The following is a 13852-nucleotide window of genomic DNA, read 5'->3' on the forward strand; positions in this document are numbered from 1 at the left end:
TTGGGTGAAAGATAACATCTGCTAAACAGATGTGTCTTTTTAAAGAGCTGGTACCTAATTAAATTCCTTGGCTCTGGTATGGGCAGGCAGAGCTGAATGGACAGGGGCAAGCCAAAACATGGCATATACTCTTCCAAATTGAACCAACATCCTCTCCCCCAGAATCCTTCCCCAGACCCATTGAGTCAGCCAACCTGGCCCCTAACAAGCCATGCTCTCTCAAACTACCTCCTTTCCTTTATTCACCCCTCCCCATGTCCTTTCAAAACCCAGCTCAAACGCCAACAGCTCCTCCATGAGGCCTTTTCCAGCCTCCCAGAAACAAAGAATTACCTCCCATAAGATCTTGTTTTACAGCATACTTTATACATTACTTGACTGGAGCATCCATTTCATTCCAGTTTTATGAAGCCTACTGTTTCATGAGATCCTTGTAACCGGAAATCGTTGTTTAATTGAGTCTTTAAAAAGTAATGTTTGTATTAGTTCTTTCAGAATCTCATACAATGTATTTTGATCATATTCATCCCAACTTTTCCTGGATCTTCCCCAACCTACCTACCCACCCAACTTCATATTCACCCCAACCCTGACCCCCATCAAGTCCAGTTTGTCTTAAGTCTACTCCTGGGTGTGGGGTTTGCCCCACAGTATGGTCAATATCCTAGTGTCACACACCAGGTGTCACATCACTAAAGAAAACTGACTTTCTCTCTCCCAGATGCAATCAAATGCAAGTAGCTCTTGAGCTAGGGGTGTGACTATGTGCCCACCTGCATGCTGTCTTCATAGTTAGGATTTCTATTGCTGTGAAGAGACGCCATGGCCATGGCAACTCTTACAAAGGAAAATACTTCATTGTGGTGGCTCACTGCTTACAGTTCAGATGTTCTGTCCATTATCATCATGGTGGGGAGCATGGCAGAGTGCAGGTAGACATGGTGCTGGTTACACTTGATCAGAAGGTAGTAGGAAGTAAACTGTAACACTGAGAGTAGCTTGAGCATAGGAGACCTCAAAGCCCACCCCCACTGTGACACACTTCCTTCAATAAGGCCCTACCTACTCCAACAAAACCACACCTCCTAATAGTGCCACTCCCTTTGTGGGGGGCATTTTCTTTCAAGCCATCACATTCCACTCCCTGGCTCCCAAAGGCTGGTAGCCATATCATAATGCAAAAATGCTCTCAGTCCAACTTCAAAAGTCCCCATAGTCTATAACAGTTTCAAAATTGTTTCAAATCCAGTCTCTTCGGAGACTCACGGCAATCTCCTAACTGTAATCCCCTGTAAAATTAAAATAAAAAGCAGATCACAAACTTACAACATATAATGGCCCAGGATTTACATTACCATTCCAAAACGTAGGAAAGGGAGCACAGTGAGAAAATACTGGACCAATGCAGGACCAAAAACCAGCTAGGCAAACTCCAAACTCCCTATCTCCAGGTCTGATGTCAAAATGATCTTCAGATCTCCAACTCCTTCTGCTTCATTGATGACAACAGACTTCTTTCTCTCGGGCTGGTTCTGCTCCTTGTTAACAGCTTTCCTTGGCAGGCATCCCACGACTCTGACATCTCTAACATCTGAGGGTCTCTAAAGCAACCTAGGCTTCAATTTCACAGCTTCATGAACTGGCCTCTCTAGGCCTCCACTACAGGGACACCCCTGACACAGGCCAGACCTCAGCGGGTTTTCTTAGGCTTGAAGGCAGAGTCAACAACCCATTTCTTTTATCCTTTAGTCTAAAGCCAGAACTACATGGTCGAAGCTGCCCAGTTCCGCTGCTTGCTGGGGCTGGAACACGGTCCCCTTGTCCAATTACATCTTCACCAGCTTTCTCTTCTTCACTGCCTAAGCTTGGCTGTCCCAAAACTGGGTCTCTAGACCAAGCTGGTCTCAAACTCAAGAGACCCACCAGCCTCTGTCTTCCCAGTGTTGGGATTAAGGGATGCACCACCACACCTGGCTCTAAGCTTTTCTTTAGTTCCTTTTCACAAGTTGGAAACTTAGCTGGGTGGGAGCTTGCCTGGAGTTCACCACCCCCTTTATTCCTTTTCTTAACCCATTTATCTCTTTGAACATGAGATTTAGCTCTAGTCTACTTCTTGGTGCCCTTTTTCTCAATCTGTGAATTTTGTTATTTTTATTTGCTCAGCTTGATCCTTTTCATTATAAATCTTCATTAGAATTAACACTATTAACCACACAACAGAGTCTATACTAAGCTGTTTTGAGATTTCCTCTGCCAATGGAATTAATCCGAAACTCTTCACTTTAGCCTCAGGCAGGCTCTTCAGACAAGGGCAAAAAGCAGCCACATTCTTCACCAAAATATCACAAGAACGATCTCTAGGCCACATATTAATATTCTTCTCCTCCGAAACCTCCAGATCCAGGCCCCCACATTCAAATAACTCTTACCACTTCTGTCTTCCACGTTCCTACAGCATGGCCCATTAAGCCATGCTTAAAACATTTCACTGCTTTCATAACCCCAAGTACCAAAGTCCAAATTCCTCCAAACAAAAACATGATCAGGCCTTTCACAGCAATACCCCAGTTCTGGGTGGGGCAGGCCGTCATGGTGCTGGCTACCTCTTGATAGAAGGCAACAGGAAGTACACTGTGACACTGGGAGTAGCTTGAGTAGAGGAGACCTCAAAGCCCGCCCCCACAGTGACACACTTCCTCCAACAAGGCCATACCTACTCCAACAAGGCCACACCTCCTAATAGTGCCACTCCCTTTGGGGGCCATTTTCTTTCAAACCACCACACTGTCACAATGATTTTCTAAGTGCTTGATCAAGCCTCCTAGAGTTTTGACTGATGCGACTTTGTCCACCCACAGAAGCATCAGCCTCAGGTGCCAGAGCCAGGGACAGCACTACCACCAGAGGGTCTCACTCCTCTCTGTTAATTTGCAGGTACTTCATGAACAGGCATGTGTAAAAATTCTGCAACTAAACTTTCAGAGCAACATTAGACCCCTTGTTTGCTGCAGATCCTCTCTGAGACCTCCGCAGTCAGAGGAGTAAAGATCCGTGGGAGGCAAGAAGGCAGTTCGATTTAACACCAGCGTCGAGAGTCTGACCCCAAGTGGTTTATTTTAGGCATATTTAAGCACAGCACAATTTGGTGAAAACTTTTCTGCTATTAAATAACTCAATCCTGTGTGCACAATAAAGCATACATAATACTCTTTGAGGAACAAAGTAAGCGAAATAAAGATTGGGCATGACTACATTAAAATTCTTTGTAAAGTACATGTGGCACCCTCCATCAGATATGCTCTATAGATTGAATGAGACAAATAACTGTATGAAAAGGATCTGGGGAAGGGTCCAGTGCAGTCTCCCACCACACCAAGCTAGAATGTACATCCCTCCCTAACCTTCTGGGCAGATAACAAGTATAGCATTCCCTTTAAGGAATAACCCTGTAGGCCAGCATTCCAGGTTCCTCTAGTGGTTATCTGTGAGCACAAGGACCTGCATGCCTCCTACATCTCCCCCCCCCTTTTTTATTTTTAAAGAAAAAATTGTGGGTACAGTAGAGGCTAAGGTTATATACATTACCTAATGGCTAGTCTAACTATTACAAGCGAGCATAACAGAATTATAAGAATAGCTAGCAGAGAATCAAGGAAAGGGAAAGCCCTCTTAACCATGATGGCCATTCAAAGGTCACTTGAGAGATTTTGTTTATCTCTTTTTATGCAGATCATTAGCTTGATCGTCAATAGTGTGAGAAAAATCTGCCACAGTAAAGCAACACATGCCAAGAAATTGTTGACAACCAAGATTATTTGTTGCTGGAGCAACAAATAAATATACAGTAGTAGCTCTTGTAATGAGTCTTTTTCTGTCCTGCCAGCCAGCTCCCAAATAATGACACAGAGACTTATTAATTATGAAAGCTCAGCCTATGTATTAGGCTTGTTCCCAACTACCTCTTATAACTTAAATTAACCTATTTATATTAATCTATGTTCTGTCACATGGCCGCACCTCTCTTCCATCTTGCACCTACTGTTTCCTCTCCGTGTCTCCTGGCATCTTCTGGGCACCCAGATTCCTCCCCTTCTTCCTTTCCCTGGAAACCCCACCTATACCTCCAGCCTAGCTATTGGACATTCAGCTTTTTGTTTGTTTGGGGTTTTTGTTTGTTTGTTTGTTTGTCTTTTCAAGACATGGTTTCTCTGTGTAGCTTTGTGCCTTTCCTGGAACTCACTTGATAGCCCAGGCTGGCCTCGAACTCACAGAGATTCGCCTGGCTCTGCCTCCTGAGTGCAGGGATTAAAGGTGTGTGCCACCAGTGCCCGGCTGACATTCAGCTTTTTATTACACCAGTCACAGCAACACATCTTCACAGTACACAAATATCCCACAACAAGCTCTAGTTTGGAAAACTGTGGGTTTTGTTTTTTTGGTTTTTTGTTTGTTTGTTTGTTTTTTGTTTTTGTTTTTTTGGGTGGTTTTTTTTGTTTTGTTTTTTTGGTTTTGTTTGTTTTGTTGTTTTTGTTGTTGTTTTTGAGACAAGGTCTCTCTGTGTTGTCTTGGTGCCTGTCCTGGATCTCGCTCTGTAGACCAGGCTGGCCTCGAACTCACAGAGATCCGCCTGGCTTTGCCTCCCAAGTGCTAGAATTAAAAGGCATGCACCACCGACGCCCAAGTAATACTGTGGTTCTTAAATCACCCATTTCTTGGTTAATTTCTGCTGATATGTTTGCTGTAATGTTAGTAGTTTTACTAATCATACAGGCTATTTTTGAAACCTCTCTTTGATTTCTAGTAATCATGCCTGGTACTGGTAATAAAAAAAAAAAAAGGCATAAAAACAATCCTCAGCGTGGAAAAACAGCATGCTACTGTCTCCTATTAGGGCATGTGTTTTCTCTCCACTGACATTTTGGATTTTATATTGACAAGCTGAGAATTAACATGTGATACAGTTAGTAAATACCACAGCATCATTTTAGGGTCAGTAGTATTGTGCCTTGTTGTTGTCTTCCCAAGGTCTTGACTTGATGGGTTAAAGTCCTAATGTCTCCCCAGGTCTGTCCTGGTCAGGTGTACTGGAACTGGAGCCATCTGGGACCTCGTTCATTTTTCTGGAAAAACAAAAGCATAGCCTCACCCTGATGTCAGAAGAACTGGTCATTTCCATCGATTAGTTTCTAGATCTTTTCATTTAACAAGTACTTTAGGCGGTATATACTTTAGGGCAAAAAGTTAGGGGCAGCAGAAGAAGCATTGTCCTTTTTTAAAGTAAACTTGACTAAATGTAGCATAGTGTGTAGGGATTTAGGTGGGTGTGTAATTTTTTTAATTTGCCATTGAAGTGTTAGATGGTGTCATTCCACAATAGCTTGACCCTGTGGGTTGTAAGAGATTTCAGTTACTTGATTAATATTCTGTATATTGCATAATTCCTTAAAGCTCTTGCTATTATAAGCAGGACCATGTTATCAGGTTTTAGTTATAATGGGAGTCCTAGAAAGGAAACAGTGTTTAGTAAATGATTGATGGCATCCAATATGCCTTCATCCTTGTGAGCAGAAGCAACAATCATATTAGAAAAACTATCAACTGTTACATGAACATATTTTGAATTTCAAAATTCTGAGATATCTGTTTGCCAAATGGCACCAGATTTTAATCCTTGAGGATTAATTACGCCAGCAGAGGGCAGTGGGGTGAAAGAAAAGGACAGAAACAAATGGTACATTGTTCATAAGGGAAGAGAATTGTACTTGGAACAAAGTCTCATTTGGATGAAGAAGTTCTTGAGATTTATGAGTGGCCAGTAAAGATCATACTAGGGGCAAGGAGACAGCCAGTGCATCATCTTGAGCATTAGTGGATGCTAACAGGCCTGGCAAATTAGAATGAGCAGGAATATGAATTATGAAAAAGGTTGAGTTCATTATCATATAGACATCTGAAGGGAGAGAAATAATTATGAAATAACATTAGTAATGGCCTTGGGTTTAAATCTTGCAGTTTCTAAAAGAGAAATAGTTTGAGCACAATACACGGAGTCAGTTACAAGAGTCAATGGCTGAGAAACATCTAAGAAAAGCTGATTGATTTCAGTGAGTTCAGACAACTGGGGTGGGTTCAATCTTTTTTGTGGAGGATGTGGAATTTGTATATAAAACATAGATTCCTTGTCTTTTTGAAGAGGCATCTGTAAAAGCATTAAATGGAATCTTTGTAGGATTTATTAGTTGTAATTTTAGGTAATACCCATGGGGTATTTTCAGAAATATCTTAAAAGGGAATCTTTGGAATAATGATTAACTATAGATCCAGAGTAACATGCTAATATTACTTGCCAATTATTAGCAGTGTGAAACAAATAATCAACCTGCCCTTTATTTAATAGCACAGTGACTTCTGTAGGATCTTTACCAGTAAGTTGTTCAAGAAGTGTCTTTCCCACCATTATCAAGTCCATAATTTCTTGTAAATAAGGAAGTAACAGATAATTATGACATGCATAAATTTCTATGATACCATTACCTTGTCGATATGTAAGTCCAGGAGGTGATGAGGAGGAAGGAAGGACAAGCCAGGATAAGGAAGTAAGGGATTAATTCTATGAGCCACCACTTTAGCAGCAACATTATTTTTTTGAAAGTTTAGACATTACTTTCTTATTTATTTTGTAATTAAAAGAATTCAAATGCCTATTGAAGTCTTTGCCTTTGGTTTTCTTAACTATTTACCATTACACACATCCCATAACACACAAACATCATATTGAATTGAATTGTTAAGTTCTAAAAAATGAAGAGAACAGAAAGCAGGGTTAGGTCTGGGGGTGTAGCTCAGTGGTAGAGCTTAAGCTTAGCATACATAAGGCCCTGGGTTCAATCCCCAGGGCCAAAAAAAAAAAAAAAAAGAAGGAGGTACGGGAAGGGGTTTGCAGTTTTTTACTTCTGATCTGGAACAACATTTATTTCTTACTTTACCATTTTGAGTTCAATCTTTCAGAAGTGTGTATTCATTTGCTTACTTAGCTCAAGAAATTATCTTTTCCCCCAATTAACATACCTTTGACTTTCAGGTATTAGTAGACAGTCTATATTTCTAGCCTGCACTCATTATACCTTTTAAAGTTTGATTTTGATTTATGTGTAGTGGGCCAGGAGGCACTGGGTTCCCTGGAGCTGGAGCTAAAGGTGGTTGTGAGCTCTCTGACATGAGTACTGGGAACCAAATTCCAGTCCTCTGGAACTGGGAGCACAGCAAGTGCCCTTGACCTCTGAGCTGCCTCTCCATCCCCAGACCATGCAGCACCATTATTTAATAAACTAATAACTCCCTCTGCTTCAGTGTTGTGTGTCTTATAAAATTTAACTGACAGTCTCTGGAAAGCAACAAAGAGTACAGTCAAATCTTTAGTAGTGATAGGCAGATATGGAAGTATCAAACTGATATGGCCCCAAAGGTTTTGTAAATAATTGAGGGAACATTGTTTGGGAAGTTCTAAGCAGAGGATGGTGGATATTATTGTTGCATAATAATATCCTAAATAATCATAAAGTGATTGCTCTTCACTTTATCTGGAACTATGTTTACATTTTGTTCTCTTTTTATTTACCATGAAAGTTAAGCACTCATCTAAGTATTGATTAGATGAGCAGGAGAGCAGAATGTCATCCATATAATGAATGATCAATGGCTTGGGAAACTCAATCAGCACTGGCGTAAGGGCTTTATGTACATAATATTGATACATAGTGGGGCTAGTTTTCATCCATGTGGTAAAGCTTTCCACTGATATCAGGTCATTGGCTGTTGATTGTTTAAAGTAGGAAGAGAGAATGCAAAACACTCCTTATTACCAGGATGTAAAGAAATAGAGAAAAAGCCATCTTTTTTTTTTTTTTTTTTTACAATACCATTCAGTTCTACATATTAGCCATGGGTTCCCCTATTCTCCCCCCTCCCACCCTTTCCCCTTACCCCCAGCCCACCCCCCATTCCCACCTCCTCCAGGGCAAATCCTCCCCCGAGGACTGCGATCAACCTGGTAGGTCTAGTCCCTTCCTCCCAGACTGAGCCAAGTGTCCCTGCATAAGCTCCAGGTTTCAAACAGCCAACTCATGCAATGAGCACAGGACTTGGTCCCACTGCCTAGTTGCTTCCCAAACTGATCAAACCAATCAACTTTCTCACCTATTCAGAGGGCCTGATCCAGCTGGGGGCCCCTCAGCCTTTGGTTCATAGTTCATGTGTTTCCATTCATTTGGCTATTTTTTTTCAATAATTGAGTAAAACCGAAATTTATTATAAGCCACAGTCGTCCTAGGGACCTCCATGCTATATATATAGCCTCCATGGTTCTATGGGTTGTGGTCTGATTGTCCTTTATTTTATATCTAGAATCCACTTATGAGTGAGTACATACCATGACTGTCTTTCTGGGTTTGGGTTACCTCACTCAGGATGATTTTTTTCTAGTTCCATCCATTTGCCTGCAAATTTCATGCTTTCATTGTTTTTCTCTGCTGAGTAGTACTCCATTGTGTATATGTACCACATTTTTTTCATCCATTCTTCCATTGACGGGCATCTAGGTTGTTTCCAGGTTCTGGCTATTACAAATAGTGCTGCTATGAACATAGCTGTGCATGTGTCTTTATGGTATGAATCAGCATTCCTTGGGTATATGCCTAAGAGTGGGATGGCTGGGTCTTGAGGTAGTTCGATTCCTAATTTTCTGAGAAACCGCCATACTGATTTCCACAGTGGTTGTACAAGTTTACATTCCCACCAACAGTGGAGGAGTGTTCCCTTTGAAAAAGCCATCTTTTAAGTCAAGTGTAACATTGCATATCCTTGAGGAGTCATAGTAAGAGCTGGGAGCCCTTGCTGGAGGGCCCCACTGTTTTCATAGTAGCATTTATGCCCCTGAGATCATGTAGCAGAAGAAGTTTATTCTTTGCCTTATTATGAATTACAAAAATAGGGGGCTGGAGAGATGGCTTAGAGGTTAAGAGCACTGACTGCTCTTCCAGAGGTCATGAGTTCAGTTCCCAGCAACCACATGGTGCCTCACAACCATCTGTAATGAGACCTGGTGCCCTCTTCTGGCCTGCAGTCACATATGCTGTATACATAATAAATAAATAAATCTTTAAAAAAAATAGGGGAATTCCAGGGACTGACTAAAGGTTCTGTGTCCTAGCTGTAATTGTTCCTGCACTAGAAGTTTTATTTTTTCCCCATGAAGGGGCCATTGATCAATCCATACTGGGTCATCAGAGACCCATTGTATTTTAAATGGCCTTTGATCAATGACCCCTATGGGGGGGTATACTTCCTTGTATTATAATTATCAGATGATTCATTGTAGCAATGGTAAGCACTGCTTGCATTTGTTACAATGTATCTCTTCCCCACAGGTTATATGTAAGTCCTGAGACAATATAAGGCTGCACAGAGGAAGAATCTTCATTGGTCCAATTTAAGACATTAGTACTTTTTAAAGAATCCTGTTGGCTGCCAATACCTTGTAAACGTGGGCCTCTAGACATTGGCACTGTGGGGGCCCTGTTCTTGATAATAACTGAATAATCTGCCCCTGTATCTAGAATGCTTTTAATGGAATAGTTTTCCATGTATAAGGTCAACATAGGACATCCATCCTCAGATATAGGTCTTGTCCTTGGAGCTAAGAGATTTAATCCCATTGCACTAGATCCTGAGTGACTGGACACTGCTTTTGAGTCTGGTTCATGTTTTATTGTCTGGGTCAATTTTGCCCTTGACTCTAGGGCTGGGGATTGCCCCCTTGGGAGTTTAAAGGCTTACCATCCTTGTCAAAATTGGATTGACATTCCTTAGCCCATTGTTTTCCTCTTTGACATCACGGGCAAAGGCAAGGGGCTGAATTACTAGATTTTTTTTTTTTTTGCACTATTTTTTTCTGTGTCCTTTATCCCTACATTCAAAGCAAGGTCCTCTTAGAAGTTTCTTGAACAGCTGCTGCAGTGACTGCAGCTGCCCCATGAGTTACTTTCTGTTGGACAGCCTCTCAACTTGACTAGGAAATGCAGAACAAGGCTCATTGATCTTCTGTTTTGGTGGCCAGAGAGTCCTCAGTTTCTCCATGATCAGGAGTAGTTCTCCAGGCTTGTAGTGCACAAAGATTATCTTTGTTCAAAACACTGGGCCAAAGCCCTCGTCTGTAGTAGAGCATCACTATATTGTCCCTCTCCCCAAAGCATGTTGAGTTAATAGAGACATTACTGCTGTGGTTTCTTTCTGTCTCTTCATCACAGTCATCATACTATTTTGCTTTCCATATCAAATATTGTCCTGGGCGGAAGCTTTACATACTTGCTTATTGTCCCAAGGAGTAATAATATCCCTGCTTAAATTTTCCCATATCGTATCAGCAATGGATTTTCTGAAATTCTTTGAGCACTCAAAGTAAATTGGTAATGTTGACACACATTTGAGTCTCAAGCATTTAAAATCACAGGCATCGTAAGAGCTGGCATGGTAAGAGGTTCGGTCTAACCATTTTCCTGTTGATTATGTCCCTCGTCTTCTATAAGTAGTCTCTGGAAGTGAGGCAGCATAGACAGAATTTCTGAATCAGATTGATGAGAATGAGTATTTGTTGTACACGGTTATAACATTGAGGTGTTTGAAAGGGGGGGGCAGCATATGTATCTAAATCAGTCTCATTAAAGAAAGGTAGGAGCAGTAGCCCTCAGCCGATGTGTCCAGAGGATCTTCCTCCTTATGGTCCTCTTGGAGGGGTTCCAAGCAGTTCATCACCGCAGTGGAGACTGTAAAATAATTTGACAGGGATTTCGCTCCCCTCTTCGTGGGCTCTTTTCACGTTCACTCCTCTGTCTCTCCAGTTGGCAACACGTGTGGTTCCTTGTTCAGGAAACCAAGGATTTTACAGTCACTTGAGTGAACTCTCTGAATATTTTGCTAAAAGACATCTCAATAATTGTATGAAATGCTTTGCTCAGAGGACTGAGAAGAACTCATGTTATTTCACTCTCTCTTACGGTTGAAACTTGTTGGGTGAGAAGACTGAATTCTTACCCTCCGCTTCAATTAAAAGAAAATTTTTCCTACTTTTTCCAAGTTGTGAGATCTCTGCAACCTCCACGTCCAGCAGAGTGATGATCTGTGGGAGGCAAGAAGGCAGTTCTGCTTCACACGACTCAGTAGCCAGGGTTGGTTCGAACCTTGGAAGTCTGACCCCAAGTGGTTTATTTTAAGCATATTTAAGCACAGCACAATTTGGTGAAATTTTCTTGGTGATAATTAACTCAACCCAGTGTTCACAATAAAGCATACAGAGATCTTCTTGGGGAATAAAGACAGTTAAATAAAGATCAGATGTGGCTACACTGAAATTCTTTGTAAAGTATTTATGTGACACCTTCCATAAACATAGGTTCTACAGATTGATAGAAAAATAAAACAAAACAAGCTTATGATGTGGGTCTGGGAAAGAGTGTGGCCTCCAGCCACAGAGCTAGCACAAAGAACAATGGGCTAGAATGCTCGTTCACTCCCATCCTTCTGGGTGAGTAACAGGTATAGCATTCCTCCCCTTGAAGGAACAACCCTGTGTGCCAACATTCCAGGCTCCCAACGTGCTTGTCTGTGAACACAAGGACTCCTGTGCTGTCTACAGTTCATGACACTTAGAATTGAAATAGATGTTTTTGACTGTTTTTTTTCCTTAATCTATTTTTTAAATAGAAAATAAAATAAACTGTATTTTAGAAACTCATTTCCTAGGAGTAAGGCAAAGAGAGTAAACAATGTTTCCTGGTGTATTCAAGCATCGATGCTCCAGTGACTCTTAGAATCTCAGAGTTGCCAAAGCCAGTGTAATCATAGTCATGCAATATGGGAGCAGTGGAAATTTATAATTTTGTTGTAGATTCCCAGATTCCTAGGGGTGGTGGTTTGAATGAGAGTGGCCTCCATGGGCTCATATATTTGAACGCTTGATGCCCAGTTGGTGAAACTGGGGAGGATTAGAAGATGTAGTCTTGTTGGAGGAGGTTTGTCGCTAGGGGTGGAAATTGAGGTTTCAAAAGCCCAAACCATCCCCCCTCCCTCTCTCCCTCTCCCTCTCCCTCTCTCCCTCTCCCTCTCTCCCTCTCCCTCTCTCCCTTCCTCCCTCTCCCTCTCTCCCTTGTGCTTGCAGATCAGATGTGAGCTTTTAGCTCCTGCTCCAGTGCTGTGCTCCCGCCATGATGGTTATGGACTCCAGTCCTCTGGAACTCTGAGCTCCCAATTAAATGTTTTCTTTGTTTTATAAGTTGACTTAGTCATGGCACTTTGTAACAGCAATAGAAAAGTAACTCATCTTTTATAGACCTCTAGGGTCTTCTTTAAAAGATTGAAATCTTAGTCAGACCAAGTTAGACTAAAAATCTAGAGGCCTCTCAGGAGACCCTCAATTTGTTGACTTCTGTTTTCTGTGTTCCTGCCTTCAAGGGTTTTTCCTGACTTCTTGTCTGCAACCTGCCCTGGCCAATGACACTTCCTCTTGCTTGATGTTTGTTCACTTGTTAGAACTGCTCATTAACTAGCATGCGATGTATCTTTCTTTCCTTTTTTGTTTGCTGCCCATCTCCCATATACATTATATTAAGGTCAAGAACTTTTGCTGGATGGCAGCGGCAGCACACGCCTTTAATCCCAGCACTCGGGAGGCAGAGCCAGGAGGATCTCTGTGAGTTTGAGGCCAACGTGGTCTACAGACAGACTCCAAAAGCTACACAGATAAACTCTGTCTCAAAAAAAAAAAAAGAAAGAAAGAAAGAAAGAAAGAAAGAAAGAAAGAAAGAAAGAAAGAAAGAAAGAAAGAAAGAAAGAAAAGAAAAAAAATCTTAAAACATCCCTGGCATGCAATAAGAGCTAAAAACAACTGTCCATTCATTCAACAAATATTTACTGCATACTCACTTTCTGTTGGTCCTTTGGAGATGATCTTGTCTCAGGATGAGAGAAAGGTCTCCTTTTGAAGGCCAAATACAATTGGTAGTAGATAACTGGAGCACTGTATTGAAAAAGCATTCTCAGAGATCTGAGAATCCAAAGTGCATGAGGAAAAGTGAGTAACGATGTCAGGCATGAACCAACAAAGCAGCCATGTCTCCCAGAGCCTCTGGTTTTATATCAAAGGAAACTGAGCCCCAGAAAGGGATGGGGTACCTGGAGTTCAGATAGCATAGGAATCCCCATCATTCTTTCTGTGTCTTTTGTGGATGGAAGGCCATTCACAGGAGACCAGAAGAAGGAACCTAATCCCAATTAAGGATTCTTCACCAGCATGTTCCAGGAATCCCTAACTGCTAGTCTTGGAATGTTGCATAGCACAGAGCCAAGTGCCCTATAACCGGAACCTTTGGCTGGGATGGAACCATAATCAGCCAGGGCTGTCCATATTTGCATGGCCACGATTTGCATAGACCTTATTTGCATGCCAGAGACTACAAAACCGGAAATTATGTGTGCAGCAACTCATGTTAACCTCCTAGACTGCACAGCAGCCAATCTGAGCTGTATTCCCTTTGCATGTCATGAATTACATGCTAGGAAATGGCACACAAGACACTCATCCTAACCGAAAGTGCTTCTCTAAAATGGAGACATTGCTCCAACATTATGTTATAGGCAGGACTCTCTCTAATTGTGCCTCGGGCTGCTGTCTGCTTGTGGCACACTCAAACGGTTTTTCCTGTTTTATTGTGGATGGTGAGCTCATTTACCACCTGTGTCTGTCAAAGCCTTCCCTGTTGTCCTGGGTGTGCACACCCTGTTTGCTACCCTGTCAGTCTCA

The sequence above is a fragment of the Peromyscus maniculatus genome, chromosome 4 (assembly GCF_049852395.1).
Source record: "Peromyscus maniculatus bairdii isolate BWxNUB_F1_BW_parent chromosome 4, HU_Pman_BW_mat_3.1, whole genome shotgun sequence".
In the NCBI taxonomy this organism is placed as follows: Eukaryota; Metazoa; Chordata; class Mammalia; order Rodentia; family Cricetidae; genus Peromyscus; species Peromyscus maniculatus.